The following is a 27704-nucleotide window of genomic DNA, read 5'->3' as shown; positions in this document are numbered from 1 at the left end:
GCTGATTTCCTTAAGAATGGATACGTTTGATCTTCTTGCAGTCCATGGGACTCTCAAGAGTCTCCTCCAGCACCATAATTCAAAAGCATCAATTCTTCGGCGATCAGCCTTCTTGATGGTCCAGCTCTCACTTCCATACATCACTACTGGGGAAACCATGGCTTTAAGTATACAGAACTTTGTTGGTAAGGTGATGTCTCTGCTTTTAAAGACTACAAACCCTGAAATGCTAGAGCATGCTTTAGTTTGATGCTTTTCTTTTCTTTTCTTTTCTTTTCTTTTCTTTTCACAATGAACGTAGCCATTTCTGGTATGGTCAGCCTTTGGGGAGTATCCCGTCATCTGTTATATTGATAAAAACCAATGTGATTCTTTCCTGCCAATTTATGTTTCCTTTTAATGATTGTTTACCATTCAAACAGCAAAACACTGTCTTGAATGCCGTCACGGCATCTGAATGGATAGAACTGAATGGAGAGTGTGACTATTTATTAGATGTTCCTGCACAGATAAATGTTTCCCAGGGCTGGAGCTCAGATTACATGAGGAACACGTGACCAGCATTAGAATTTTTACAGTCTTTTTTAATAGGCCCAGAGAGTTCTCTTTATGCGAGTTCTGTGTTGACAACTTGGAATATCTTAGGTAACTGATGATGGCATTAAAGATAAAGGAAATAAGACTTAAAAAGTAGTTAGCAACTACTTGGCTCTGATTCTTTATGCATGAGAAACTACATTGTGGAACATTAATCAGTGGGTCGTTCCTGCACAAGCGGCTGGGATGGGTGATTTCTGCTTGCCTAATGAATATCGAATATCGAAATGAAAGCAAATTTTTTTTCAGATGGCAACTTTAACTAAGGTGGTAGTGGATAGTGGGGTGAGGTGGCACCACACACTTGACCACCAGTCAGTTGTGCTTCTGCTTGTTGTTGTTTTTTAGTCGTTTAGTCGTGTCCGACTCTTCATGACCCCATGGACCAGAGCACGCCAGGCACTCCTGTCTTCCACTGCCTCCTGCAGTTTGGTCAGACTCATGTTGGTAGCTTCGAGAACAGTGTCCAACCATCTTGTCCCCTGTCGTCCCCTTCTCCTTGTGCCCTCCATCTTTCCCAACATCAGGGTCTTTTCCAGGGAGTCTTCTCTTCTCACGAGATGACCAAAGTATTGGAGCCTCAGCTTCAGGATCTGTCCTTCCAGTGAGCATTCAGGGCTGATTTACTGATTCTTACTGAGCACTCAGTAAGAAGCTTCTGCTTCTTACTAAGAGATAAAAGTTTGGGGTGGCAGCAATGTGCAAATGCATTGGTGGAGCCAATCTGGCACTCCTGCTGGTGTGTTTGCACCATGCTGACCTCACCACTGCCTCTGCCTTCTTGTAAGCAGCAGCTAGACAATGGGCCAGAGGTCTTCCAGAGAAAAACGACAAGACGGAAGGAACCCAAAGAGCGCCCAATGAGGACTAAGTTTGATCAATGGCCATGGAACAGTGGCAGGCTGGCGGCGGCGGGGGGGGGGATGTAACACTGGAAGGAACGAGGACTAGAATGGCATATCCTACAAAAGGGCATTGCTGACTGACTGGAACACTCAGCACAAGTACTTCATGCTGCAACATTTTGTTGGCGGTCCGACTTCTAACTTTTAAAATTACTTTTGAAAATGTACCTGTCTTTTGTGCTGAATAGGCATAACAAGCTTAATATTTAGTATGCACTTAAAAGCAAAATCTGCTGCCTTGTGAGCCAGGTCTTTCTTTATACATCACCTTTTCATTGAAATTCAAATGAAGTTTCACATTATACAGCTGGCAAATTTTCAGCTTGGTTGCCTACCTCGTGCCTGTCAGGGATAGGGAAATGAGATGGGTTTTCATCCAGATTCCAGGTGCAATACACTTCAGTCTTAGTGTGCTGCCACATGGGGATCCATTTTAGACTATACTTTTCATTCATCTGTCAAGAAAATAAAGAGCTGCTTTTTGCCATGTCCACTTTAAATTCATACCTGAGTGGAAGCAGAGCACAGTCAGTACGTACCCAGCAGCTTGGCACTTCTTTCAAATAGCTGCCTTGGTCCTATAATTCTAGCTGTTTGGTTTTTAAATGCTTCTTACATAGTGTTGTATGCATCCCAGTCCCCCAGCTATAAGAGACTCCAGAAGTGCTAGCACTCATTCAATGGAGTCTGTGGTATTTTTAGGATACATGGTTTTATCTGCATGTATATACAACCTGAGTATAAGATGGAAGGGCTCTCACAGCATTAACACTCCAACAGATCTTTCCTTCCCATTAGTTTTCAGGGGAATGGTGCCCCCAAATCCATAGATGGGATCCTCCTAATAGAGGGTCCTGGTTGTGCACGGGGCCCCAGGGCTCTCCCCTTACAGGGTTAAATTGCGGGGGAGTAGCTAGATGTCCTGGCCATAGCCCTGGGATCACGCCAGGCTGCTTTAGCCAATTGCTGGAGGGTGGCGTGATCCCAGGGACTTTAAAACCGGCAGTGTGACACAAGAATTTGCTGCCAAGGAGTGTGGTGGAGTCTCCTTCTTTGGAGGTCTTTAAGCAGAGGCTTGACAACCATATGTCAGGAGTGCTCTGATGGTGTTTCCTGCTTGGCAGGGGGTTGGACTCGATGGCCCTTGTGGTCTCTTCCAACTCTATGATTCTATGATTCTAAGTAGGGGCACTTGCCTCGCGCTGCCAACACCCGCCCACCGTCCCTAGATTTAGGCAGAGTCGCTTGGCCTTGCTTTGGTTTTGGTCGCCTGTTTTGGAACAGGGGCTGCGTAGGAATTTTTTCCATTTGGCAGATTGGCTTTAGCTACTTGGTTTTTGCCTACCCCTTACAGTCCTCACAACTTGTAAGGTGGCAGTTAGGCATTGACTCAGTTGGACTGTGGGGAGGGGAGGTGCGACTATCACCTGCCCCTCCAGGAACTGGGTATTCCATTAAAGGAATTTGGGGTGTCCTGGATCTTGTCCAAAGTCCGCTTGAGGAGTTAGGGCCATGCCAGGACCACAGGAACCCTGGGGTGAGCTTTGGTTGGTCCTCATCAACCTTGCTCCCTCGTTTGGTTTACCCCATTGGACCAGAGAGGTGGAGTCAGTTATAGTCAGGAGTCAATGCTTAAGCCAATACTGCTCACGTGGTTGTATTTCAATAAAGTTGTGGCCAAAATTTGTCCAAAAACTTAAACTAAAATAAGTGTCTGTGTGAAGTTATTTTGGGGGTGGGTCCTGGGGATCTCGGGGTGCAACTTTGGATTCAGTACAGAACAGCTGCCACCATTAACCTAGCACGAAACTAGTTTGACCTGTTCAGCAGGTTCCTCTGCTAGAATCTGACCTCACAGATACAGAATTACAGTTGCAGAAAAACATCCAAAAGTCACAGTTTGGGAATAATAATTATTCATGTGGAAATCTCATGCAAAGTAAAATACACAGTTACAAGTATTGTACAACCACATCATTTTGTTCAGTGGTCTTATACTAATTTCTGCAATGTAATATCAAAATATACCCAGAAGTCAGACTGATTAGCAACAGATACCTTTAATTGATCACACTTGTGACAAATATCCCGTTTGGTCACTGTCCAAACTGTCAGCTGTTCATATAAGGTGATGAAATATTCTTTCCAATTAGTGACCCTAATCTAATTAGAGTTCACAGTTGTACAGCACTTCCAAGTGTTCAAAGCATTTCACATGCATTATCTAGCAGTAGTCCTTACAAACAACTTGTAAGGTAAGTCAGTATTATTATCTCCCATATTGCAGATGGATGGTAGTGGATAACTGTGGCCTGACAGGGGGTGGTTTGCCTGCAGTGACCTACGAATTCATGCCAGAAGCAAGATTTGAAGAAGGAACTTCCTGATTCACAGGTCAGTTTTCTACTTGCTACTTCTCATGTGTGCCCCTGAATGGATATCCATGCCTTGGTGCAGATGTCTGCAAGGAGTAAGCCTTATGAGCAGCCTTCATAAAATCATAGAATTTTAGAGTTCAGGTTCCAGCCTCCAGAGCAGGAGAAAACTAGTTTGCTCCATCTTCTATGTGACAGCCCTTCAGATATTTGAAGATGGCTATCCTCTCAGTCTCCTCTTTTCCAGGCTAAACATACCCCTCCTCAACCATTCCTCATACAGATTGGTTTCCAGACCATTGATCATCTTGGTTGCCCTCCTATGCACACAGCTTGTCAATATGCTTCGTAAACTGTGGTGCTCAGAACTGGACACAGTACTCCAGGTGTAGTCTGACCAAAGCAGAATAGAGTGGTACTATTACTTCCCTTGACCAGGATGCTATCCGTCTGTTGAATAGCATTAGCTATTTTATTTTATCACAGACTGACTTCATAAGCCATGTAAGCAGCTTATGAAGCCCAACTATTCTTCCTGTCCCAATTCTCTACAAGTGCATTATTTGCAGGAATAATGACTTTGTATTTCACGTTTTGCAGCAATAGCATTAAACACCTCTGCTATGTCATACTTGCAAATGTTTTATACGGAAAACTGATATTGGTAATGACAAGTTTGTCAACCCTTCACAGTAAAGGCTAAAATCAGTAATCAGCCATCTTGTCCATTCTGATTTTCCTTTTGACACACCTCCCATTTCCCTCAAGACAGCACATGAAAAATAATTCACACATCTTTCTCTTTGTTTTAAAAACAACAAAATTATAACATTTATATGCATTTTTACACTATTTGTTTTATAGTGCATGGGAACCATTAAGAAACCTATTGGTTTATAATGTACTCTCTAAATACATATTTATAGCTAGTTTTATGGTAATGAATATTGCTGACTATAATCATAAAACTAATAAAGGGATAGGTACTGTACATCTGGTAAACCATGATAGCTGTTTACAATGGTTGCATTCAAATAGTCATCCATTGTACACTCTGTGCTCATCCTGTCTTTAGCAACTGAAATGTACTTAGCATTCAGAACTTTCTTTATGGGGCAGCTAAGTGGCTGTAATCACATATAATACTCCTGTCTTCATAGTATTATAAGTGGCTTAACAACCGTCTGGTATATGAAAATAGACTTCTGTACATTAGTACATGCAACTGCCATGATAAAAGAGGAGAAAGAAATATACCTCTTTAGTCATAGTAGTCATATGTGTTTTGGTTCCCATAGCACACCCACATGCTTCCAGGATAATGCATACATGGCTGAGTTAAAAGTGCATAAAAACAATAGGCAATCCCATGGAGACCGCAAATGACTTCCATGAAGATCTCACCATTAGAGAAAACCAAGTGCATGAAATCAGATCAGCTTTATGGTCACCTTGCGGAAACTCCTTTCAATGGCCTCACACTGGAACATGCAGAGACATTTGTGTGCTGTCCTTCACGATGCAGATTAGGAGTATTCACCACTGCAAAATTCCTTCTCCCCCTCCCCCCAAAGTGTATAGCTGATGTGGTAATGTTGTTTGGAAGCCTAGTTTAAGCGGAACTGCTCTTGTTCAGAATGATGGACATGCAAAGTGTGAAGCCTTGGAATCTCTGAATTAGTATCTGGACTGCAGTTTCATACTTCATGGAGAATACCCCGTATTATATGAGCAGAGAGGAGAGCTTTGTAAGTGGATGCTGAATATTTTGTGGCTATTTCAAATGCCTTCATCTATCCTCAAATCCTCTGTCAATCAAGAAATTATGTTTGGCAGATAGCAGGGTCCTCAGGCCATTTGGCTGTTGCGAAATGTTTCCCCTGTTCTACATTTAAATAAATCAGGTTTAATTATATTTTAAAAATGCAAATGTCTTTTAAGTGTCTTCAACTCCAGATAACAAAAGCTGCTTCCCCTGTTCACAGCTCTATACTGTGAATCCATGTGAAAGTCATTTTCTAAGCTGAGTGAGACAAAGATTGCAAAGTCTTTGTAGTCATTAGTAGAAAGAATCAGAGTGGTGGACAGGCAGGAACTTAGTAATGCACAGCACAAATTTCAAGTGTGTGATCTTCCAGAATGTCTAGTTCAGCTTTTGTCAACCTGGTGCCTCAAGATGTTTTAAACTCATAACTCAATCAGTCCTATCCAGTATGGCCAATTGACAGGAGGGCACCAGTTTGGGGATTGTTGTCCCAGTAAGAAAAAAATTCAGAGGAACTAGAAAAAAAGATTCCTGAGATTCCGAAAAGCTGTTAACATTAATTGATAGAGTTTACTTATATTCCACTTTTCTACAATGAGCTGTGCCCAAAGCAGCATACAGCAAACATTCAAAGCATCAAAATACAGAGTGTTAGCAATTCAAACATACAAATTACAGGCCAGTAAATTAAAAAAATGTCAAGAATCAACCATTTGGCATACAGAAGCAAAATAAGAGTTAATCAACAAGAAAGTTTCTGGAACTTGTATTGCTGCACTCCAAATACAGTTCAGAGATGAGGGGTAGATGACATATGGCTGACATACAGGCTGGATAACATACAGGTGGCTCTTCCATCTCTCTCCAGAGGAGACTGACAACAGCAAAAGGCAAATGTTGAGGAGGACAAATTGCCACAATGATAGTAAGTCTCTTCTCCAGAGATCTGGTAGTACTAACTGCTGGTGCAGGTCTTATTGTTCTTAATGTGGACCATTGGTATGACTCGTTATAAAAAAAGTCCCTTCTGCCCCGCCTCCCCTTTTTCTGTCTTTTCCAGAATGGCTATTGGAAAAATATCATGCTTAACTGTTTGTTCGCTAAGGCTGCATACACACTATGCTTTTGAAGGACATTTAAAACACATTTTCCCCCTCAAAGAATTCTGGGCACTGTAGTTGTCAGATGCTGGGAATTGTAGCTCTGTGAGGGGTAAGCTCCTGTGCCCAGAAATCTCTGAGGGAAAGAAGATGCTTCAAATGTGCTTTAAAGGTATAGCATGTACACAGCCTATTTTTTTCTTACTTTCCCCCCTTTTTTCTACAAACACATTTGCTGCAGGGGCTTCAACCTGTCCCTGCAACTCTTCAGTTTCAGGATACTATCATTTAATTTGATTATATGTCATTATAGGAGCAGCTTAATCCGTTTAAAGATGTTGGGTGGTTCCTGGCCATTACATGAGATTAAAATGGATGACTTTTGAAGGTCCTTCCGATTCTAGACTTCCAAATTTCTTTAAGAAATAAAGTACTAGGGAAAGAAGATGTGAGCGCTACAATTAATTGCACAAATTCCAAGCACTGGAGCTACTTACAAAAGAGTTTTTGCTCTTTGTGCACCATAATTAGGGCTTCAATTACTTCAAGATTGTGCATTTTTTTTAAAAAAAACTCTTTTGCTTCAACACAAAAGGGTTCCTTTAATTAATATAATGTATAGACTGCCAACATGTTTGTAAATGAACCATGAGCATGCAGCATAAAATTGACCCAAGTAAAATGAAATTCTTGCAAGTTTATATTTCTAGCATTCCCTCCCTCGCTGCACAATGAGCATGTAAGTTTGTCAGGAATTCTTTCTCTTTTTTGAAGCTTACTCACATCTGTTTGTGATGGGTCATGAAAGAGAAGGTAAACCAGCAGGAAGTCACAGGCCATAAAACAGTGTCATGACATCCTGACCACCTTTCCATACCATGTTCTGGAATCCTGAACAATCAGTTACACGTTTCAGTTTCTGTGTTCCAAAGATTGCAATTAAAAATGGCAACTCTTATGTATTCTGTGGTCTGAGCCCCTGTGTTCTGATTCAATACATGATATCCAATCACAGAACATTTCAGGATTTGGGCCTCTGCCACTGGCCCTTAAACTCTGAGTCATGATTTGCAGCTTGGAAGTTTAGACAGCCAATGATGTTGGGAGTGGTAGTGGCCCAGGCCTTCAGAAATGTATATAAGCAGTTGCTTTGCCCCTGTTGTCCAGTCCTGTTAGTTCAAAAAATGTTCCTGCTGTTATCACTGTGTCTTGCCTCATGGGAACCCACCTACACTTCAGCAACACTCTGTGCTTTTGAGGCTGTCAGGAATGCATGGGACTATAGAACAAAAGGAAGTCCCCCTGAGTGAGCAGAGATCTATTCTGATCATGTGCACATGTGATATACACATGTGCACATGTGATATACACATGTGCACATGTGATATACACATGTGTGAATTAGCCTCCAGTTGTGGAATTCTGCACTCTGGTGCAGGCATAGGCAAACTCAGCCCTCCAGATGTTCTGGGACTACAACTCCCACCACCCCTCGCTAACAGGACCAGTGGTCAGGGATGATGGGAGTTGTAGTCACAAAACATCTGGAGGGCCGAGTTTGCCAATGCCTGCACTGGTGCTACTCTCAAGGAACTTAATTTGGCAGAGGGAAAGAGAGGAGTGGCTATGTGCTGTGGGTGTCAATGCAGGAGAACGGCAAAGTCAAAAAACCCAATTAAATGAGGAGGTGCCATTAGGAATAGTCAGCTGCTGCATTTCTGACTGCAAGTTCCTAGTGATTTTGGATGCGACTAACTGAAAAGCAGATAGGATGTGCTGTTAGATTGGGTCCAAATGCTATCTTTAAAAAGTATTACCCTGAAATAGGTATCAGGCAGTGCATGTAGTCCTCTGATATATTGTCCATAGGGAATTCTCTTGACTTACACTGGAAGCTGACAAAGAAATGTTGATTTTACACCATCTGTTTAAAGCGAGTGAAGACAGCTGTGAGGAAAACAAAAGGTTCAAAGGGAGGAAAGACAGATGGATACAAAAGATATACTTTGGCTGGTACTACATGGTACCTGATGGCATCAATAAATGTTTTCCCTTTGCTTTAAAATTTTCCAAAAGTGTTGGGAAACATGGTCTAAATGCTCTTACAAAGGATTAGCGCTGTGGAGAACTTAGCAGGATCAGAACTATCAAAGTGGAGCCTTGTAACCCCCTGTGGGCTGTTGTCCGAAGCATATATGAGAGTGAAATGAATACCCATATCAGAGCGTATTCAGGCATACACTTGTGAGTGGTGCAGTCAGAAAGGATGTTCAATAACCTGACTTTGATAACTAGCTGGTAGCTCTCCAGCTAATGTTCAGAGAGATCCCCTACCAACCTGCATAAGCTTCGGAAGCACCACAGATGGAAAGCTCAGGCGTTATCTCATTATCCCTCAAAGTCTTAACTTCAATGTCATATTTAAATCTCCATTCTCTATAATCATAAGCCAAAGTCTTCTGAAATACATGGCAACTCTTGCCATGCTCCCCACTGGAGGTTTAATTCAGTCTGCAGTTGGACAGTATTTGAGTAGAGCAGAATTCAACTAAACTAATTGGGAAAATATTAGGATTACTAAAATATGTCTGGCCTGCTAAACATATGTGGTGTATAGAGGAGGTTATTCAGCTGATGGCTAGAGAGGTACTCATAGCTTATAGCAGTGGCACCTTTTCTCGCTCTCTTGATTTTTTAGTCTCTCTCATTTGCTCTGATTTTCAGGGCTTTCCTAAATTGTTTCTTGGTGACCGTGCATCTAATCCCCAAATGACAGTGCCAACTTACAATCAAGCCCTCCAGCGGCAATCTCAGTTCAGTTGGTCCACCAGAGGTTCCACATACAGTCATACCCTGGATCCTGAATGCCTTGTGACTCAAACGTTTTGGATCCTGAACGCCACAAACCCAGAAGTGAGTGTTCCAGTTTGTGAATGTTATTGGAACCCAAACGTCAGATGCGGGTTCCGCAGGTTCCGATTGCATGCAGGAAGCTCCTGCAGCCAATCAGAAACCGGGCCTTGGCTGTGAAACATTTTCAGAAGTCGAACGGACTTCTAAAACGGATTCTGTTTGACAACCAAAGTACAACTGTACTGCAAAAATGGATTGTGTAAGAAATTAAATCATCTATAATTATGAACCAAAGACTTTTCCAAAGCTACTTTTGATGTCAGGGACTTATAGCTCATAGCTCATACACTTAACCAAGTACTTCTTACAACCTTCTTACAGCCTCTGTTGTCCACACTCCCTGTTCTCTTTCAATGTTGGGTAAAAGCAGCGGCAGAGAGGTGATCAGCATTAGACAATGTTGTTACTGCATGTTCATCATGGAAGACTGACACACACTGCACAGTTCCTCCCCTTCAAAGCCACCATCTGGACACACCTAAGGGCTGTCTCTTCTTCAATGATTGCATCTGCTTGATGTGACACTTCAGGCCTCAGTTGGTGGTTTCTCTCTCTCTCTCTGTTCTTCCTATCCCCAAAGCTGGAGAATACAGATGCCAGTGGCAATTTGAGCAGAAAATAATCTGCCTGCAATAGCATCTCATAAGGATGGAGGAGGATTTGGTGACTTTGTTTTCTTTTGGTAAATACAATATTTGCAGCCCATAGAGAAATAGGGGACTCAGTGATTCCCTACCAGACAGACATTCACAGCTTAGAACAGCTGCTGAAGAAACTGCTCTTTCCCTTCTGTGTTTTAGAAAGGTAGCAGTAGTAAAATCAACATTTTCAAGATATCATGTGCTCACTGCTGAAATGACACAGATTTTCCTGTGTGCTTGTAAATACACACAATTTAATAGTGCAAGCTGGCCATTCCGAACCTGGCGCACATCAGATGATGATGGATTCTAGCTCCCATCAGCCCCAACCGGCATGATGAGTGTTGTAGTCTAAAACATCTGGAGGACACCAGAGTGAGGAAGCCTTGTGTAAGCAATCTTTATTGCACATGTTTATTTGTACATTGTATTTAGTGTAAATCTCTAGTAAACCCAGTGAAAGTACCTCACAGTATAAGACAAGGGGATGGCAATGATTATCAGTAGCGTGTTTTGTATGGGAAACTGCCTCAGTTTCAAGCTATGCATACTCAGTTTCAAACTACGCACACATTCCTTGACATTTCAAAGATGTTCAGATTATGTTCTTTATGACTTAAGAAGGATGGAACATTCTGCACTTGGAATGTATGCCCAAAATTGTTCTGTGAATCCACATAGGAGAAAGCAGAAAAACAATAGATTAGTGCAGGCACCTGCCTAGGGAAGACAATTTGCCCATTGGCAATAAGGGATGCATCCTCCTTATTCCCAGGGAGGAGTATTAAGACTGCACTGAAACTCACTAGGTTGAATCCAACAAAACAATTGTGGAAGTGGAATGACTTCTATTCACACAATGGAACATCTTCCCACTCTCTTCCCTCTGTGTATAATTTTGGAGAGGTGGAGAGAGGGCAGGGAAGTTCCTGGATTTCTTTGTGAATGATTCTCAAATTCCTTTTGGTTTAACTGATCACAACCTTGTGCATAACACAACTATATCTGCTATCTTTCAAAATATGTCACGGAATAATTTGACCAGTACCCCTTTACCAGAGATCAAGGTTTCAGACTGAAATAACTCTGTTACGGGGTGTGCAGTTTGGGAACAGAAGCATGTTAAGTCTGTGCCACACCTGTTCAATAAAGAATGGATTACATATATTGACAGAGAATTAAGGCAGGAAAGGCTCTCCTTTTCTGGGTCATCAGTTCAAAACCAAACCAGGTCGGTAAATACTGGGTGTTATTACAATCATAAGTCGTTTTCAAACCTATAATTTCCTTCATGAAAAGTTGATGGGTTGGACCTATCTTACAGTTTAGTCTTGTTTCCTTCTCAGAACAGACAGACCTTCCACCCTGCCCACCTGTGATCTAATGTAGAAAAGAATGACTCAATGTAATTGAGCTATAATTTGAAACTTCCCAAAAATGGCTGGAGCAAAATGCCTAAAAGCTTTAAGTAATGCTTGGGGTGGGTGTGTCTGTCCCTGTGTGTGAATGGAATTTTATCACAATATGTGATGTGCCCAATGTGTTTTGACATACACAGTTTCTCTCACGGACAACAAAAACAAATGTAATTTTGGGGGGAGTGTACAGTCTTGATCCTATTGCAACAAGTCACTGCAAGATTTTATTTCTGTTTGCTCTTTGAAAGACTGTATGCTGCCATATGTTGCCTACCTCACTCGTTTGAAATTTTGTACATCTCTCATTTTGACTTGTCAGCCTTTTTAGTTCTAATGCTTCCAACATCTTGATGTTTGTTGTTCTATTTCATAAAATCTGTCTTACGAAACAGTTGGAGGCGGCAAGTCAGGTGATGACAGGTCTTAGGCCAAAGGTAAGCAATTATGGGCAAAAAAAGGCCAACAGCAGAAAGAGGTACAAAGACTCAAGTCACCTCCACAGTTTTTTTTACCCTTCAAATTATTTACGCATCCTAAATGAGAGCTCTTTCCTGGTCTTATTTGGGATGTGTAAATGCATATAATTTGAAAGGTTAAAATACTGTAGATGCAGGCTCATCACATTTTGTTCAGATGCAAAATCTTCTTTTGACAAAAAATACATTTAAATATGAATATTTAGATAAGTATTTAACTGATGTGTGTTTTTAAAAATTTGTTACGTTGAGTAATGTAGAAATAGGACAAAACAGGATTTCTACGTGAACACAAACAAAAATAAGAGACTGGAAATAAATTTATTTGGATGATGGTGGACCAACTGGGAAGCATGTTTTCATCGGCCTGATTTACTTCTTAGGTTGCCGGTTGTATAAGATTACTGCGTTGGGGTATATCTTGCCTTCTGTTCCCTGCCTGGTGGTTAGGGTTTTCAGGGGGAAGATTTCCTACAAGCCTGCCTCCCTTCCTTTGCCAACCTCATATAATTCAAAGACAACGCATCAAGCAATTTGTTCAATAACCAAAAGAAACAAAGAAGCGTTTCACGATCAGAGCACTTCTTGAGAGCAGCAAGCTCAACGGAAAGAAATAGTATCTATTCCGTACTGCAGAACCATAGGCGACATTTGCTCAGTGCGTCAGTGTGACATCCACAAAGTAAAGTATTATCTTCATAAAGCTGACTTGATTGTGTAACTCGTCAGTGTAATGTGAGCCCGGAGTGGGTAATGTACAGAAATTATGACATAAAAAAAAGAGAGAAATGAGGACAATAGCCCCAGAGAAATGAGTGAGTCATTGGCAAATACCACTGATTGGCTTGCAGTCTTGAAACCACTTACTCAGAAGCACTCCCACTGGACTCAATCAGCACCCTGATCCAGAACCCCACAGACACTCTAATACACACACAGAGAGAAAGATGATCTTGCTCTCAGGGGCTAACTCACATTTTGCCATTTTTACATGCAAAGGGATGTTTATGCTGATCTGATTCCTCCCTTGAAATAAGTGGAACAGTACTTGTGGGAGATGGAACACCATGATCACTCTGGAGCTCCTGTGCCAGTAAAAAATAGCTTGTTTGTGAATGATTTTGATTACTCACAGACATTTCAGAATATTTCATTTCTGACTTTTGTTTGATTTCTAACATATACCCCACCTTTGGAACTCAAGGCAGTGTATATGTGGTTCTCAGGTGACCTTCCAAACCAGGCACTGATCAGACCCAGACCTGCTTAGCTTCAGTAAGGTGGTAGCCTCATGTATCTTCAAACCATACCCTGGAGAAGAGACAGATTGAATTGGAGAAACAAGAACTTGAAATGAGAACTAGGGAAGGGTTTTCTTGCTTAACAGTGTTTTGTAAATAACCAGGTTGAGATAATTATCACACACAATATAACACAACATCAGCTCTGCATCATTTTACTCGATCTAGAAAGCCCACCTAATAATCTATGTAGGACTAGTTTTTTTATGCATAAAACCCATCTCAAATTTCAACAGCCCTGTGGTCTTTAGAGGTTGCTAAAGAATTCTCTAAGCATGACATTTTAGCCTCACATCTTCACTATATGAAAAGTTTCAGTTTAGCCTGAAGGACAAACACTTCCAACTAAGAACCAAAAGGCCTCACCAGAAGAATACAACAGCAGAAAACAAAACAGAACACTGTCCTAGGCCACAATTCTATACACATTTACCTTGGAGTAAGGATCAATGAACTGAATGGATCATACTTCTGAAGAAATATATAGGGTGGCACTGTTAAATAGATTTCTAGTAAGCTCTTTCTGTGCTTGCATTTCTCTAAATGTAATTTGAAAGTAAAATTATACAGGTGCTTTGTGATGCGAATGTAGCATGTAGATACCATACCCTCTGACATTTCTCCAATGAAAATAAGGACGTCCTATTCCATAGTAATAATTACAATGATGATTTTATTATTTACACCCCACCCATCTGACTGGGTTGCTCCAGCCACTCTGAGCAGCTTCCAATATATATAAAAACATAATAAAACATTAAACATTAAAAAACTTCCCTATACAGAGCTACCTTCAGATGTCTTCTAAAGGTTGTATAGTTACTTATCTCCTTGGCTTGGGAGTCACATAACTCCATACCCTTCACCATTTGTCCGATGAAAATAGGGATGTCTTAAGGAAAATCGAGACATTCTGAGATCAAATCAGAGGCTGGGACAGCTTTTGTAAATCTGGGACTGTCTCTGAAAAATAGAGACACTTGGAGGATCTGACCTCTTCTGCTCTAATCTTATTTAACATAGTGGCTGTATAGTACTTTGAAGACCTGAAGACATGTGGATTAACTCCTAAAAATTAAAAAAACAACAACCAATAACTTAAATATTGGACATTAAATAAATGGAAAATATCAAAGTATCCATGGGAGTTGTAACCATGAAAAGTTTCTTTCATCCTCTTCTGAGAAATGCCCATTGACAGCTGCATCATAGACAGGAAAATAATGGCCTCCTATAGAATACTTCAAAGCAATGTTGATAATTCAAAACCCCCACAGCAATTCTTTTGGTTTGGCTACCACTGAGACTTTGTTTAAAGAAAAAAACTCTATTTCTAAATGCTTTGATTGACTTCCTGCAGAGCTGTGATGAGACATCAAAACCCAACAGGTAGTACTGCCATCAGGCTGTTCCACCCCCCCTCAATCTTTTCTTCTTTATCAATACAGAAATGAACCTGACAAACTTTTCACCTTCTGAGAGTCGTGGCAATCTTCAAGGCATCGGCACAATCATGTCTGTTCTCTGGAGAGTATTGAATAATCAGGTTTCTATTCAGATATGGCTATGTATATGTCCTTGGCATAGTAATATGTAGGCTGCATATTATTGTTTTTCTGGAGGAAAAAAAAACAGTCTCAAATTTAAGTAACATCAGCACTTGTGGTTGTACATTATGGACACAACCACATTCTAGTGGTTGCACAACCACGAGGTGCAACCACTTTTCAGTTATTCCCATCTCAATGGGAATGAGTTGAGAACATGTTTATGGGATAGAGCTTATTTGGCCCTACAACTGTATCCAATATGGTGCCTTCCAGAGGTTGTTGGACTCCTACTCTTATCAGCCCGAGGCAGTAATGCCAATGGTCAGGGATAATGAGTGTTGTATTCCAAAAACATCTTGAAGGCACCATGTTGGCTACTGCCTACATCTAAAAATACAGTCATTATTCACAGATCTCAGCGGGTCCTGGAGAGAGAGGTCATAACTGTCAGAATTTCATGCTAATTGGTAACAGTTTTTGTCCTTTCACAAAGGCCTGCACTGCTTCAAGATCATCAAGGGAATAGAAATCTCAAGAGCAATATTATCCTCAAAGCCCAAAAATCTTTCTTAAGGAATGCTGTGAAAAACAAGAGAAATAGCAGAACGCCTCTCTCCATTGGCCAATAACATTTTTTGTGTGTGCTATTATAAACAGAAGTATATGACTTAGATATTATGATCAAGACTGGTCACTTAGGAGGTGGAACACAGACATATACTGCTGAACCCACAGTTTTATTTATTTTGTAGCTGTTTACCTTGTCTTTCAACATAGATGCCCTTGCAAGACAGCTTACATATACAGTAATACAACAAAACTACAAATTATAAATAGAACAATAAATAACAAAAAACCCCTCACCCACACAAAATCATCAGTGTCGATGTAACACATTCTTAACATTCCCAGGTAAAGGTGGGGAAGATCAAGTGATAGCCAAGTGTGGTTGCCTTCTTGTGCCACAGACAAACACAAGTTCCCCTTCCTCTTCTTCCTTGCAGACATGTTGCACACCCAAAATCTGCTCTGGAGAGTTGAGTGATTGCTGGCATTGGCTGGGGCAATTTTGGATATTGTCCATGGGGTATAAAATGAATAAGGGCGCCAGGGTCCACCCTTTGTCAATTGTATTTCAACTCCATGGTTTTACCAGTCTGGTTCACACATCACAGTAAACACACCGGCCAAGTGCCCTGAAAATACCTCAGCCATCCCAAAAGCCCTCTAGCCATCATGGCTTCACATTGTGTCATGGAGAGTCCCAAATTCTCAAGGGGCCTTCCCTTCAGTACAGCATTTCAACATGTTGCTGGAAGTTCATCCCTCTCACCCCTTTTGCTCTTCCCTAGTGCTTTTAGTTCAGCATGGCATGGCAGCTAAGCCAGGGTTTGACTTAATATCAAGTGCAAAATCAGCTCTGCTGCTTATTCATAGCAGTGGTCTGGGGGAACCTTGCTTTTAGTGATGGCAGAAACAAACACATGGATCAGAAGTACAGTAGACTATGGAAGCAAGCAAAAAACTCTCCATGGGATATACCTATCATGTTCCCCATGATGGATCTTTAGTAGGAGCATATTTTTTGTTATGGTCAAAGTGACATACACCATAACTGGAAGTTTTGCTTGATTCTTTATATTCAACAAGTAATTATAAGTTATAACTTCCTAGTTAGCCAGCCATGACGGATAACAGCAAGGTGTTTGTGCTGAGCGTGAATCATCTTGGGGGGGGGGGCAGGAAGTTCACGTAGCTGAGATGTTGCAGATGAATGAATGGCTCTTAACTAGCTCTGCCACAAGGAGTAAATTGCAATTTCTTGGAAAGCAATGGTGCAGTGCAATTATTTAATGGAGCTGAATCTTGATTTCTAGCAGACATTTATCAGGCAAGGCACTTGCATTTCCAGGCAGGAGTCTGTCAAAATCTAGTTCATATTAAAACTAGAGGCCAAAGATTAAAACTAGAGGCCAAAACTACTAGCCAAAGATTAAATTGGGGTTAAGGGAAGTACATAAAATTACATGTCTCACTGAATCAGAGAACTTTATATGTGAAGGAGATCTAGTGCTGTCCAATGGTAATTCTAGACCCCATGTATCTGAGAGCCTCTAACCAAGTTAAGGGAAGAGTTCTATCACCTTTCCCTAACTGAATCAGATGCTGTTCCAACATCCAATAATGGAAGCTCTCCAATTTGACAAGGGAAAGAGTTAAAAAAAAATTTCCTGTCTGAATCAAAGATTTTGGAATCATGAGAGTCTACAATAAGCCCCGTTCCGTGCCCAATAAGCATAGGACGCCTGTGTCTGGCGGTACTGTGGCCCATAGATTGCAACAAAATGCTGGGCAATGTTTTTGTCCAGTGTCTTCTCTGTGTGATGGGCTCATGGGAAAAAGCTGTCTTATGAGTCCTTGTTGCAGAGCGGAGGAGAAGCCTACATAAGGCTGCTTTCCCTGAAGCTCACAGACATTTTGTTTTGAGAGCTTCCTGTCTGCCCATCCTTGGGTTAGAGCAGGCCAGGCCAAACTTGGCCCTCCAGCTGTTTTGGGACTACAACTCCCACCATCCCTAGCTAACAGGACCAGTGGTCAGCGATGATGGGAGTTGTAGTCCCCAAACATCTGGAGGGCCGAGTTTGCCTGTGCCTGAACAAGGCGAATCAACAAGTTTGGCCATGCCTGGGTTAAAGGCTTTACTGAGCAATTTTGGGTTGTGGGTTGACAGGGCGAGAAAGGATTTTTTCCTCTTTCAACCTGATTGGCACTTGGTTGCATTTTTTTTTGCCTTTCCCTCAGTGCAATTATGGCTTTCCTTTGTTAGGCAAAATAACATTGTTTGTATGAGGCCGGAAATGGCATTGGTCTGGATCAACATAGTATACCCCCCCCCCCATAAGAGGCATGAGGGGAGGATTGACCACAGCAAACCTAAGCATGGATTCAGTATCTGCCTGGTTGGAATCCACACACCCAGTGAGATCTTGCTTGTTTTGCTTGCACCACGGCAAGGTTCAATACTGGCCAACTCCCATGGTACAGGTTTGGAGTGATCCAAACCCAGCGGATCCGTTCCATCAATGTGGAGCTTGTGGAATAATGAACTGTTCCTGGGACCAAATGCCATGTCAACTCTTGCCCTGCCTGTTGCTGTCAATAAAGATTTGGCCTGATTTTACCCCATCACCATTGTACATTCTGGTTATTTTGCTGCTCTCATGGGCTACATAATGCATCTGCCTGGGCAACCCAAGAGCCCTTGAGCTCCAAAGTTTTCTGGTGCTTTCTCCTGTTGTTTCCAGCAATTAATTCTTCTTCTTCTTCTTCTTCTTCTTCTTCTTCTTCTTCTTCTTCTTCTTCTTCTTCTTCAATAGCCTTACCCTCCATTATTTTGTTCAATCCTCTTTTAAAGTCATCCAAGTTGGTGGCCATCACCGTCTCCTGTGGGTGAGTTCCACAGTTTAACTATGAACCATGTGGAGAAGTACTTTCTTGTAGCTGTCCTGAATCTTTCAACAAGAAGGCTGGAACATAAGTAGCACTACAAAGTAATAATTTAGATTGTCCACCTTCACTTAGATCAACAGCTTCTCCACACAATCTCTCCCAATATGAGATTGATGTTTTTTACCCAATTCTCTAGCAAACAAAAGCCTCAATATAGACTTTTCAATTTTTGTAACTTCCTTGTAACTCAGCTGGGTACACTTTTCTTTGGGCTGACAATTATCTGAGAAATTACCCGTCAAGAAAAGCAAGAAGGCATAATCCGGCTTAAATCATTCTTGGTTTCTGCACAAGATTTCCCAACCCGCTGTGTATTTTTGAGCAGGAAAAAGGAGCAATCAGCTTCCTAATAACAGCTCTTTCAATTGCTTCTGTGTAGAGAATAGTTAACATACAAGAACAAAACCAAAAAAAAGATTTGCAAAATATAGGTAGACAAGGGCAATAGGACCCAGAACGAAACCATGAAAATACCAAAAAGGGGGAAGATTGTTCATGTACACATAACTGAATTAGAATTATACCGTGTCAAATATAAACAAGATTTCCCAGAGATTTCTTGGAAATATGAGTTCACTGTGTTCAAAGGGGCTGGATAACATCACACATCCTTTGTCCTGGCTTCCTGGAAAATCTGTTTGATGATCCAAACCCATAATTTTCCTTCCATCCAAAAGTCTCTGCAGTCAGTGGGGTGAACATCCTTTGCACTAGATTTCCCAAACATGAGGTCTGATTTCAATCATTCCGGTCTTACAGTAAAAGTTTGCTGTTGTTTCTGAGCTGCAAAAGGTTACATGTCAAGGACTCCTATCAAGATTTGAATCTAGGAACATCTGGTGGTAAAAACCAATTCATCCAACTCTGTTGGATCAGCAGGATGTGATGGAACTAAATTTATTTTGAATTGCCTAATTGCTTCAACGGGTGGCTAGTGTCACCAGACTACCACTCGTGCAACTTACAGAAGTTTTGCGATGACGCAATGAATGTGTCTGGGGCAGTATACATGATGACGAAGCAATCAAATCTAGTTCAGTGCTGATTCAGTGGTTCTACATGAACTCAGCAGCACGTACCTGTAATAGTGGCTTTATACTCACGTCAATCCCTTTTGCTACTTCCTTGTCAGTGTAAACTGCATGTAAGTTAGAAACAGTGGCAGATTCCGGGGTCTCAAAACTCTGCAGACTGCAACAGATGCACATCATGAGTTGGATGGCTGAAGTGGGCTATATCCTGCCTCTCCTCAGAAATACCTTACAAGGGACCTTTAGAAAATGCCTTGCTGGTGCCCAAGCCCTTTTCATAATTTCCCAACTTTTATCACACCACTTATTCATATATTATTATTATTATTAATAATAATAATAATAACAATAATAATAATAATTTATTATTTATACCCTGCCCATCTGGCTGGGTTTCCCCAGACACTCTGGGTGGCTCCCAAAAGAATATTAAAAATACAACAAAACATCAAACATTAAAAACTTTCCTAAACAGGGCTGCCTTCAGATGTCTTCTAAAAGTCAGTTGTTTATTTCTTTGACATTTGGTGGGAGGGCATTCCACAGGATGGGTGCCACTACTGAGAAGGCCCTCTGCCTGGTTCCCTGTAACCTCACTTCTCACAGTAAGGGAACTGCCAGAAGGAGGTTTATTTGAATAGATGAGGTGAGATAGATTTAGACTAGTGATGGTACACGCCAATATTTTTTGACCATTAGCCAAGCTAGCTGGGGCAGATGAGAGTTCAGAATCCAGCATCATCTAGAGGGCCACAGGTTCTCTGAACCTGCTTTAGGGTGCATTCATTCATACTCCTGTGATATTCCAGGTTAAGAGGTCTGCAAGCAGATTATTTCTGGAATCAAATAACATGGACATGAGCACTAAATATACTCTAAATTTCTGAATGTGATTTTTATGTCATATGGAACCTCTTGTATAATGCAGAAATTAACAGTTAGGGAAACATCAGGGAAATGGAACAAACTGCTGTGTGAATGCATCAATAGGCACTCACAGTTGTATGACTACCTACCTAGGTACACCCTGAAGCTGAATGCAGATAATGTGCTATGGAACGTTGTTAGTTTATCTTTCTTGATCATAGAATCATAGAAATGTGGAGGTGGATGTTCCGCCCACACCCCCAATTGGAATTCTTCTGATTATATACAGTTTCTCTCCAGGGATACTCCCCAAACTAACTGCCACTGAGCAGTCAAAGTGCGGCAAGTAGAGCTATGAATGACTGACACATTTTTGCACTATCTTCTTCTGGAAGTTGACAGTCCATGAAAGCAATTCACTTCACTTTTCCATGTGATAACTCATCTGTTTTCCTTTCTATTTCTTTTCCAAGAGCTGTCTGTATTTTGCTTCAAGACTGGTTCCTCAGCAAAGAAAGTAAATTACATTAGCAATCTGTAGAGCAGTGTTTCCCAACCTTGTGCCTCCAGATGTTTTTGGCCTACAACTCCCATCATCCCTAGCTAGCAAGACCAGTGGTCAGGGATGATGGGAGTTGTAGGCCAAAAACATCTGGAGGCACAAGGTTGGGAAACACTGCTGTAGAGGAAGGAAGTTGTGGCTGGGAGTTTACCAGCAATCAGAGCTCACTGTCAAAATGGTGGAAGAAACACTTGGCTGTACCCAATAGTCAAAATCACCATCAAGCCCTGAGGCACTCAATCGATCCTCATTAGTTCTAACTCACTTCCATTTTCACTCTAGGAAATGATTAAGGAGAGAATCCAGTACAGTTTTTATTATTATTATTATTATTATTATTATTATTATTACTATACCCAAAAGAAAACAACAACAATAATGGGTTAGAAATCAACAAAATACATTTCAATAGAGATAAATATAAGGTTCTCCACTTAGGCAGGAAGAACCAGCTGCACAAGTATGAGGCGTGGGACACTTGGCTTGCCCATAGTACATTTGAAAAGAATCTATGGCCCTAAGCAGATCACTTAACATGAGTCAACAGTGTGATTCTGCAGCAATAAAGCTAATGCTATTCTAGGTTGCAGATAAGGTTGCACACACACACACACACACACACACAACTCTTATTTGCCCCAGCCAGCATGCCCAACAGTCATCCTCAGGAATGATCAGAGTTGTAGTCCAGGAATCACTTGAGGACCATTCATCCAGGAACAACATGGAATATACTATTCATCCATCTAGCCAAGTATTGTGTACTCTGTAGGTCTCACAGGCAAGGGACTCTGCCACCCCTGCTAACATGAGATCATTTTTATAGCAGTTGCAGCACAGGACATTCTGCTCTACCGCTGATTTATGGCCCCTACTGATCTCTCATAAGACGTCAGCTCAGCTCAAGCACTAGATCTCGTTTCTTCACTGCACATGCAGCTCCATCATGATTCTTGGTGAACTGAAGTCACAGCACTGTCTCTTTCATGTTTTGTCATTCTCCTAGCGTTTGCAGGAATTTCATTGCAGGATTAATAAAGTGATCCTTCTTCCAGTTTATTGTGTTGAGTCTGTGTTTGCCTGTGATAAAGACTTGGACACATTAAAAGCCTCATTTTTTAATTGAAGAACTAGGGCAATGTGTTAACTTCTTAGAAGTTGATTCACATATCCATATGGACGGTTACTTCAATTTAGCGAATCCTTAGCATATCTTGTCCTTAGAACTGCAGACTCTTTTATCCTCCTTTGATCAGAAAAGGACCCATTTTCTGCATGGTAAAGAGAAGGATATCCTATCTATAAAGCACAATGAAGAACTCTGGAATATCGTCTCATGATTTGAACATGGTTTGCTTTGTGTGTGAAAAGTGAATGTAGTCCTGTGCATAAACTATATATGGACAAGATATAAATATGAGACCCTTCATCTCAGGGTTGTGGGTTCGGGTCCCTGTTGAGCAGAAGATTCCTGCATTGCAAGGGGTTGGACTAGATTAATTTTGGGGGTCTTTTCCAACTCTACAATTCTATCATTCTATGAAAACATGTCCTCCTAGAAGTTTTCTGTAGGAAGACCTGATGCTATTTGCCTTTCTTAAGGTGAATATTTTATTTCAAAATTAGCATTTATTACAATTACTATTTTAGATGAATTTGGCAACTAATAGCTAAAAAGCTATTTTGTAAACTAAAATATGCTTTGAGAATAGTTCAAAATACGCAGTATATTCTATTCTGATAGCTTAAAAATCAATGAACTGAAATAATGGAAATAAAAAAGATAGAACTATCACAGCAACTCCAAATCCTTATACTGGGTCTTGAATTCCTAATAAGTAGAATAAGAGCTTTTAAGATTAACCCAGGTCTGGTTTTCACTAAATTTAGTACTATGATCATTAGTTCCTTCCTTTCCCAAGATTTGATTTATCATGTAACAGTAGGACAGAAGCCAAACAACCCTGTTGTTTCCTCATATGGCTATGGCTGTAGTAATTAAGAACACATGGAAGGCAGTAGCATAGAAATAAATATTAGAAGAACGAGTTTCACAATAATCAGTTGTCACATTGCCAAAGCTTACAAACAGTGTTACTTTTTTCTATTAGACTTTGAATAAAATCACGTTAATGTCAGCGTTCTGATCCTTACCACAACATGCTAAAATCCTCACTCACAAAGATCGCCTTGTACATAATTCCAAGTAAATTAAATGTATGGAACTGAAAGTTGCTTTAAATTTGGATCCCTCTGCCTTCACTTTGCTGCTTTAATTTCATGAGAACTCATCCAGAAGTAATGTGTGCTCCCAGGGTGTTTCTGCTTCAGTGATAATGCCAACCTCATCTAAATGACATGCTCATAAGAAAGGAGCCACCACATAACCCAAGCCTGCTAATCAGCCTGTCACATCTGCCCTCCTTTGTAGACCTGCCACATTTCTGTCCTGCTTAGGAGAGTATCATACCTCTAGAATTTAGATAACACTATGTTATCAGCTAACTAGGCAGCATAAGATCTCCTAAAATGGAAGTGTACCTGACGAAGCTTCATTGTGGTTTCTGACAGGACCCACACTAATAAAATATGTTTAAATCAGAAAGTCTTGAGAGAAGCTTTTGATTAAAAAAAGCCCACCTAGTTTACTTCAAGTTATAAAATAATATTTACACATGAACAAGATATGGTATGAGAGCACAGAGTATAGACAAAAACACAATATAATGATTATAGTAAGCAAAAAAGGAAAACAAACGAAGAGTTTTCTTAAGTGTCATAAAGCAGTGTTGCTAGAATCCTACCCAAAATTATCTTTCCAAGCTCTCACAATAGATAAGAGAAAAAGCAGTACAGTCAAACCTCAGTTTCCAAACATCTTGGCTGCCGAACGTTTTGGAAGCCGAGCCAAAAACCCGGAAGTGAATGCTTCTGCTTTTGTACGCGCCTTGGAAGTTGAACTGCTTCTGAGGCACGTTTCTCAATTTTCCCCATTGAACTTGCTGAAAGCCTCAGTTTTTGAACATTTCAGAAGTTGAACAGACTTCCAGAACAGATTACGTTTGAAAAACGAGGTTCCACTATACTGTGATAGTAAGACATTTTCATGAACCCCAAACCAGAGAGGTTCTAGTAGAAATAACTTAATTTACTTTATGAAGGGCCTTCTTGGTAGTGGCGCCCGCCTTGTGGAACGCCCTTCCAGCAGATGTCAAAGCGATAAACAACTACCTGACATTCAGAAGACATCTGAAGTTCAGGGAAGTTTTTAACGTGTGATATTTTACTGTATTTTTGGTTTCTATGGAAGCCGCCCAGAGTGGCTGGGGAGGCCCAGCCAGATGGGCGGGGTATAAATAAATTATTATTATTATTATTATTATTATTATTATTATTAGAATGTCTCGCTAAGTACAGAGATTTTTTTTATGGACTAATGCATGAAAGCATTCTTTAAGAATTAACTATTAATTTTACAAGTATACCCAGCTATCACCTGGGAGTAATATTCAATTCCCAGAATTTCCTTAACTTTTGGATCATGTTTGAGTTCCTTTCTTTTCACCTCACAGTATATGGGCCATCCTCTCTATGAACTGCTTTGAATTCTACGCAATTACCTAAAATATCCCACCTCATCTTCATTCATCATGAGTATAAAATATTAACAATATTTCGTAACACCCACAGCACTTTTATCAATATAACAGTACAAGCACCTTTCCCCTCCCCCCTACCGTGGGAAAAAAACCCAAAGAACCATCCTAAGTGTATGTGACTAAAAAAATCTGACATGGACCCAAAGACTGCTTAGCTAAAAAACCAAACTGTTATTTTACAAAACACACACACAAAAAAACAATAGGAGATTGAATCAAGCCTAAGGGAGAATGAATCTATTCCATCTTTTGAATGCACACTATTACAAGAGACAGGCAAACAGTAATAAATACAGGCTGTTTAAAAATCAACAGTCTTTCAAGGTTCAGGAAAGCACAAAGTGGTCACAATCAGAATGCTTAAGCAAGAATGCAAAGACTTCTGGGACTAAAATGAACCTATTTATTTATATCTATATCTGTTTATAAAAGTATTTATACACTATCCTCTTGCAAAAGTTCAGAGCAGTGTACAACAAAATAAAAAATATTTAACAGCAATATGAATACATATCCATGACATACCAGCATCTGGACTTTCATTATAGTTTGGGAATTCATAGAATCCTAGAATTGTAATACAGCAGAACCTCTATTTACAACTGCCTCCACTCATGGACGTTCAAAGTTGCAACCACGGCAAACACAGAAGTAACTGGAACTTTGAAGTGTCAGGCATAGCTCTAATGGCTTTAGCCCAAACGTAGCAGAGTTTTCCTGCACAGCGAAGAAGCTAGTTGAGGTGGAAATGACTTGTCAGCTAGACTCAGAATAACTATTTACAGGATTTATTAAAAGGAAAAAATAAAACCAGCAGAGTTTCTGCATACAAAACAAAGCAAAAATAAATCCTTTCTTTCTCTCTCTCTTAACCATACACAGCACTTCTTCTCCTAACACAAACTGTGCTAGCATTCCTAGATAACAGAGTTGAGTGCTGGTCGTTAACCAATCAGAGTAAGTAGTTTCTAGGTCAAGCAGACCTTGGCTTTCAGCCAAGAGTAAATTGACACTGCCTTGAGTTAATTGTGTGAAGCCAGAATCTGTAAGTTTTCATGAGAATCAATTAACAGAAACTGAACAGGTTTGTCGCTGTCCGCGCATGCGCAGAAGCTTGCAATCACCGCCCGTGCCTGCGCACAACGGCGCCTCTCCCATCGACCCGTTTCACCATAAGGACAGGCCTCCAGAACGGATTGTGGTTGTGAGTAGAGGTTCCACTGTAGTTGGAAGGGACCCTCAAAGGTCATCTAGTCCAAACCACTGCAATGCAGGAATCTCAACTAGATCATACAAGACAGCCACCCAACCTCTGTTTAAAAACCTCCCAGGAAGCAGAGTCCACTACCTTCCAAGGGAGTCTGAGAACAACTCTTAATGTCAGAAAGTTCTTCCTGCTGTCTGGTCAGAATCTCATTTCTTGTAAATTGAATCCATGGGCTTGGGTCCTACCTTCTGGAGCAGGAGCAAACAAACTTCCTCCATCTTCCATGTACAGTGGTCCCTCAGGTTAAGTACTTAATTCATTCCGGAGATCCATTCTTAACCTGAAACGCTTCATAACCTGAAGCACCACTTTAGCTAATGGGGCCTTCTGTTGCCGCCACGCCGCCAGAGCATGATTTCTGTTCTCATCCTGAAGCAAAGTTCTTAACCTGAAGAACTATTTCTGGGTTAGCGGAGTCTGTAACCTGAAGCGTCTGTAACCTGAAGCATATGTAACCTGAGGTACCACTGTACTTTAGATCTTTTTTCAAGGCTAAACATACTCAACTCCTTCAACTGTTCCTCATAAGGCTTGGTTTCCAGACCCTTGATCATCTTGGTTGCCCTCCTCTGCACACATTCCAGTTTGTCAATATCCTTCTTAAATTGTGGTGCCCAAAACTGGACACGGTACTCTATCTGTGATCTGACCAAGGCACAATAGAGTGGTACTATTACTTCCCTCCATCGGGACACTATATGTCTTTGGTGCAGCCTAGAATAGCATTCGGCTTTTTTTGTTGCTGCATCACACTGTTGACTCATATTAAGCTTATGTTCTATGACACGTAGATCCTGGCAATACAGAAGTCCCCCATCTTGTATTTGTGCACTTGGTTCCTCTTGCCTAAATGTAGAACCTTACATTTGTACCTATTGTAATTAATTTTGTTGGTTTTGGCCCAGTTCTCCAATCTGACTTGGACAGGGCTTTTTTTTTTCCAGCCAGAACTCACCAGAACTCAGTTCTGGCACCTCTCAGGTATGCTCCATTCCCATTTTAAGAGAACGAGGGAGGTGTTCATTGTGAGTTCCAGCACCACTTTTTTTCTAGAAAACCAGCACTGCTGAAGACAAATATAATATAGATAAGAAACTTGCATCACTGTAAACATGCTGCTATCTCTTGTTTTATATTCATATCTGTATTGATCATATCAGCAAATTGAACTGAGAAAGGAACAGTCTAACCACTGCACATCTAAGGCAGCCAGCTGTGGGGAGTTTTGTTTCCTAGGGAGAAGATGAGGAGGAAAAGAAAGCAGCAGTTGCGATTGGGCAGGCAAGACTGATATAGTGTTCAATTAGCCAGCATCCTAGAGACAGGCATTAATATAAAGAGAGAGCTGACAGTACATTCACAGCTCTCTTCTTGCCCAAGTGAAAGTGATTGTGCGCTCATATTGCTATAAAAAACCAACTGACAGTAAGCCCACAGCACTGCAAAGTCTCCTCTTTTTTTATATTACACCTGTCTCCAGCTTTAGTAAGCAGGCATTTCACAGTTTAAGCATGAATTAGTCTTCTGAACAGCCCATTTTCTCATGCAATTTTACGGCTGCGCAAGGCACTTGTTAGAAAGTTCTGTGGGTGAAAACAAATTACCCAAGTTGTACATATTAGCTATTATCTACATAATTATCCCTTAGAAATGTAACTGCTGTAATCATATTCCCACCACATTAGCAACGGGTAATCAAATATAATGTAATTACACACATTCTGCTAGTTATATGTATTACATCATCTAACAATGCAAACTACACTT

The 27704-nt window shown here is 40.8% G+C and overlaps 1 long non-coding RNA gene across 1 annotated transcript; it reads right to left on the bottom strand.

Moving 5' to 3' along the window:
* Positions 1 to 3545: 3545 nt before the first annotated feature.
* Positions 3546 to 7788, bottom strand: LOC310845829. The gene is made up of 2 exons (XR_014564984.1): positions 7526 to 7788; positions 3546 to 3963 (listed from the first exon to the last, which is right to left on the bottom strand). It is a non-coding gene; the product is annotated as an uncharacterized lncRNA (long non-coding RNA).
* Positions 7789 to 27704: the final 19916 nt, after the last annotated feature.

Source organism: Podarcis gaigeae (assembly GCF_964106915.1).
Source record: "Podarcis gaigeae genome assembly, chromosome: 5".
Classification (NCBI taxonomy): domain Eukaryota; kingdom Metazoa; phylum Chordata; class Lepidosauria; order Squamata; family Lacertidae; genus Podarcis; species Podarcis gaigeae.
The sequence above is the reverse complement of the archived record's forward strand: the minus strand, read 5'-3'. Positions and strand labels throughout refer to the sequence as shown.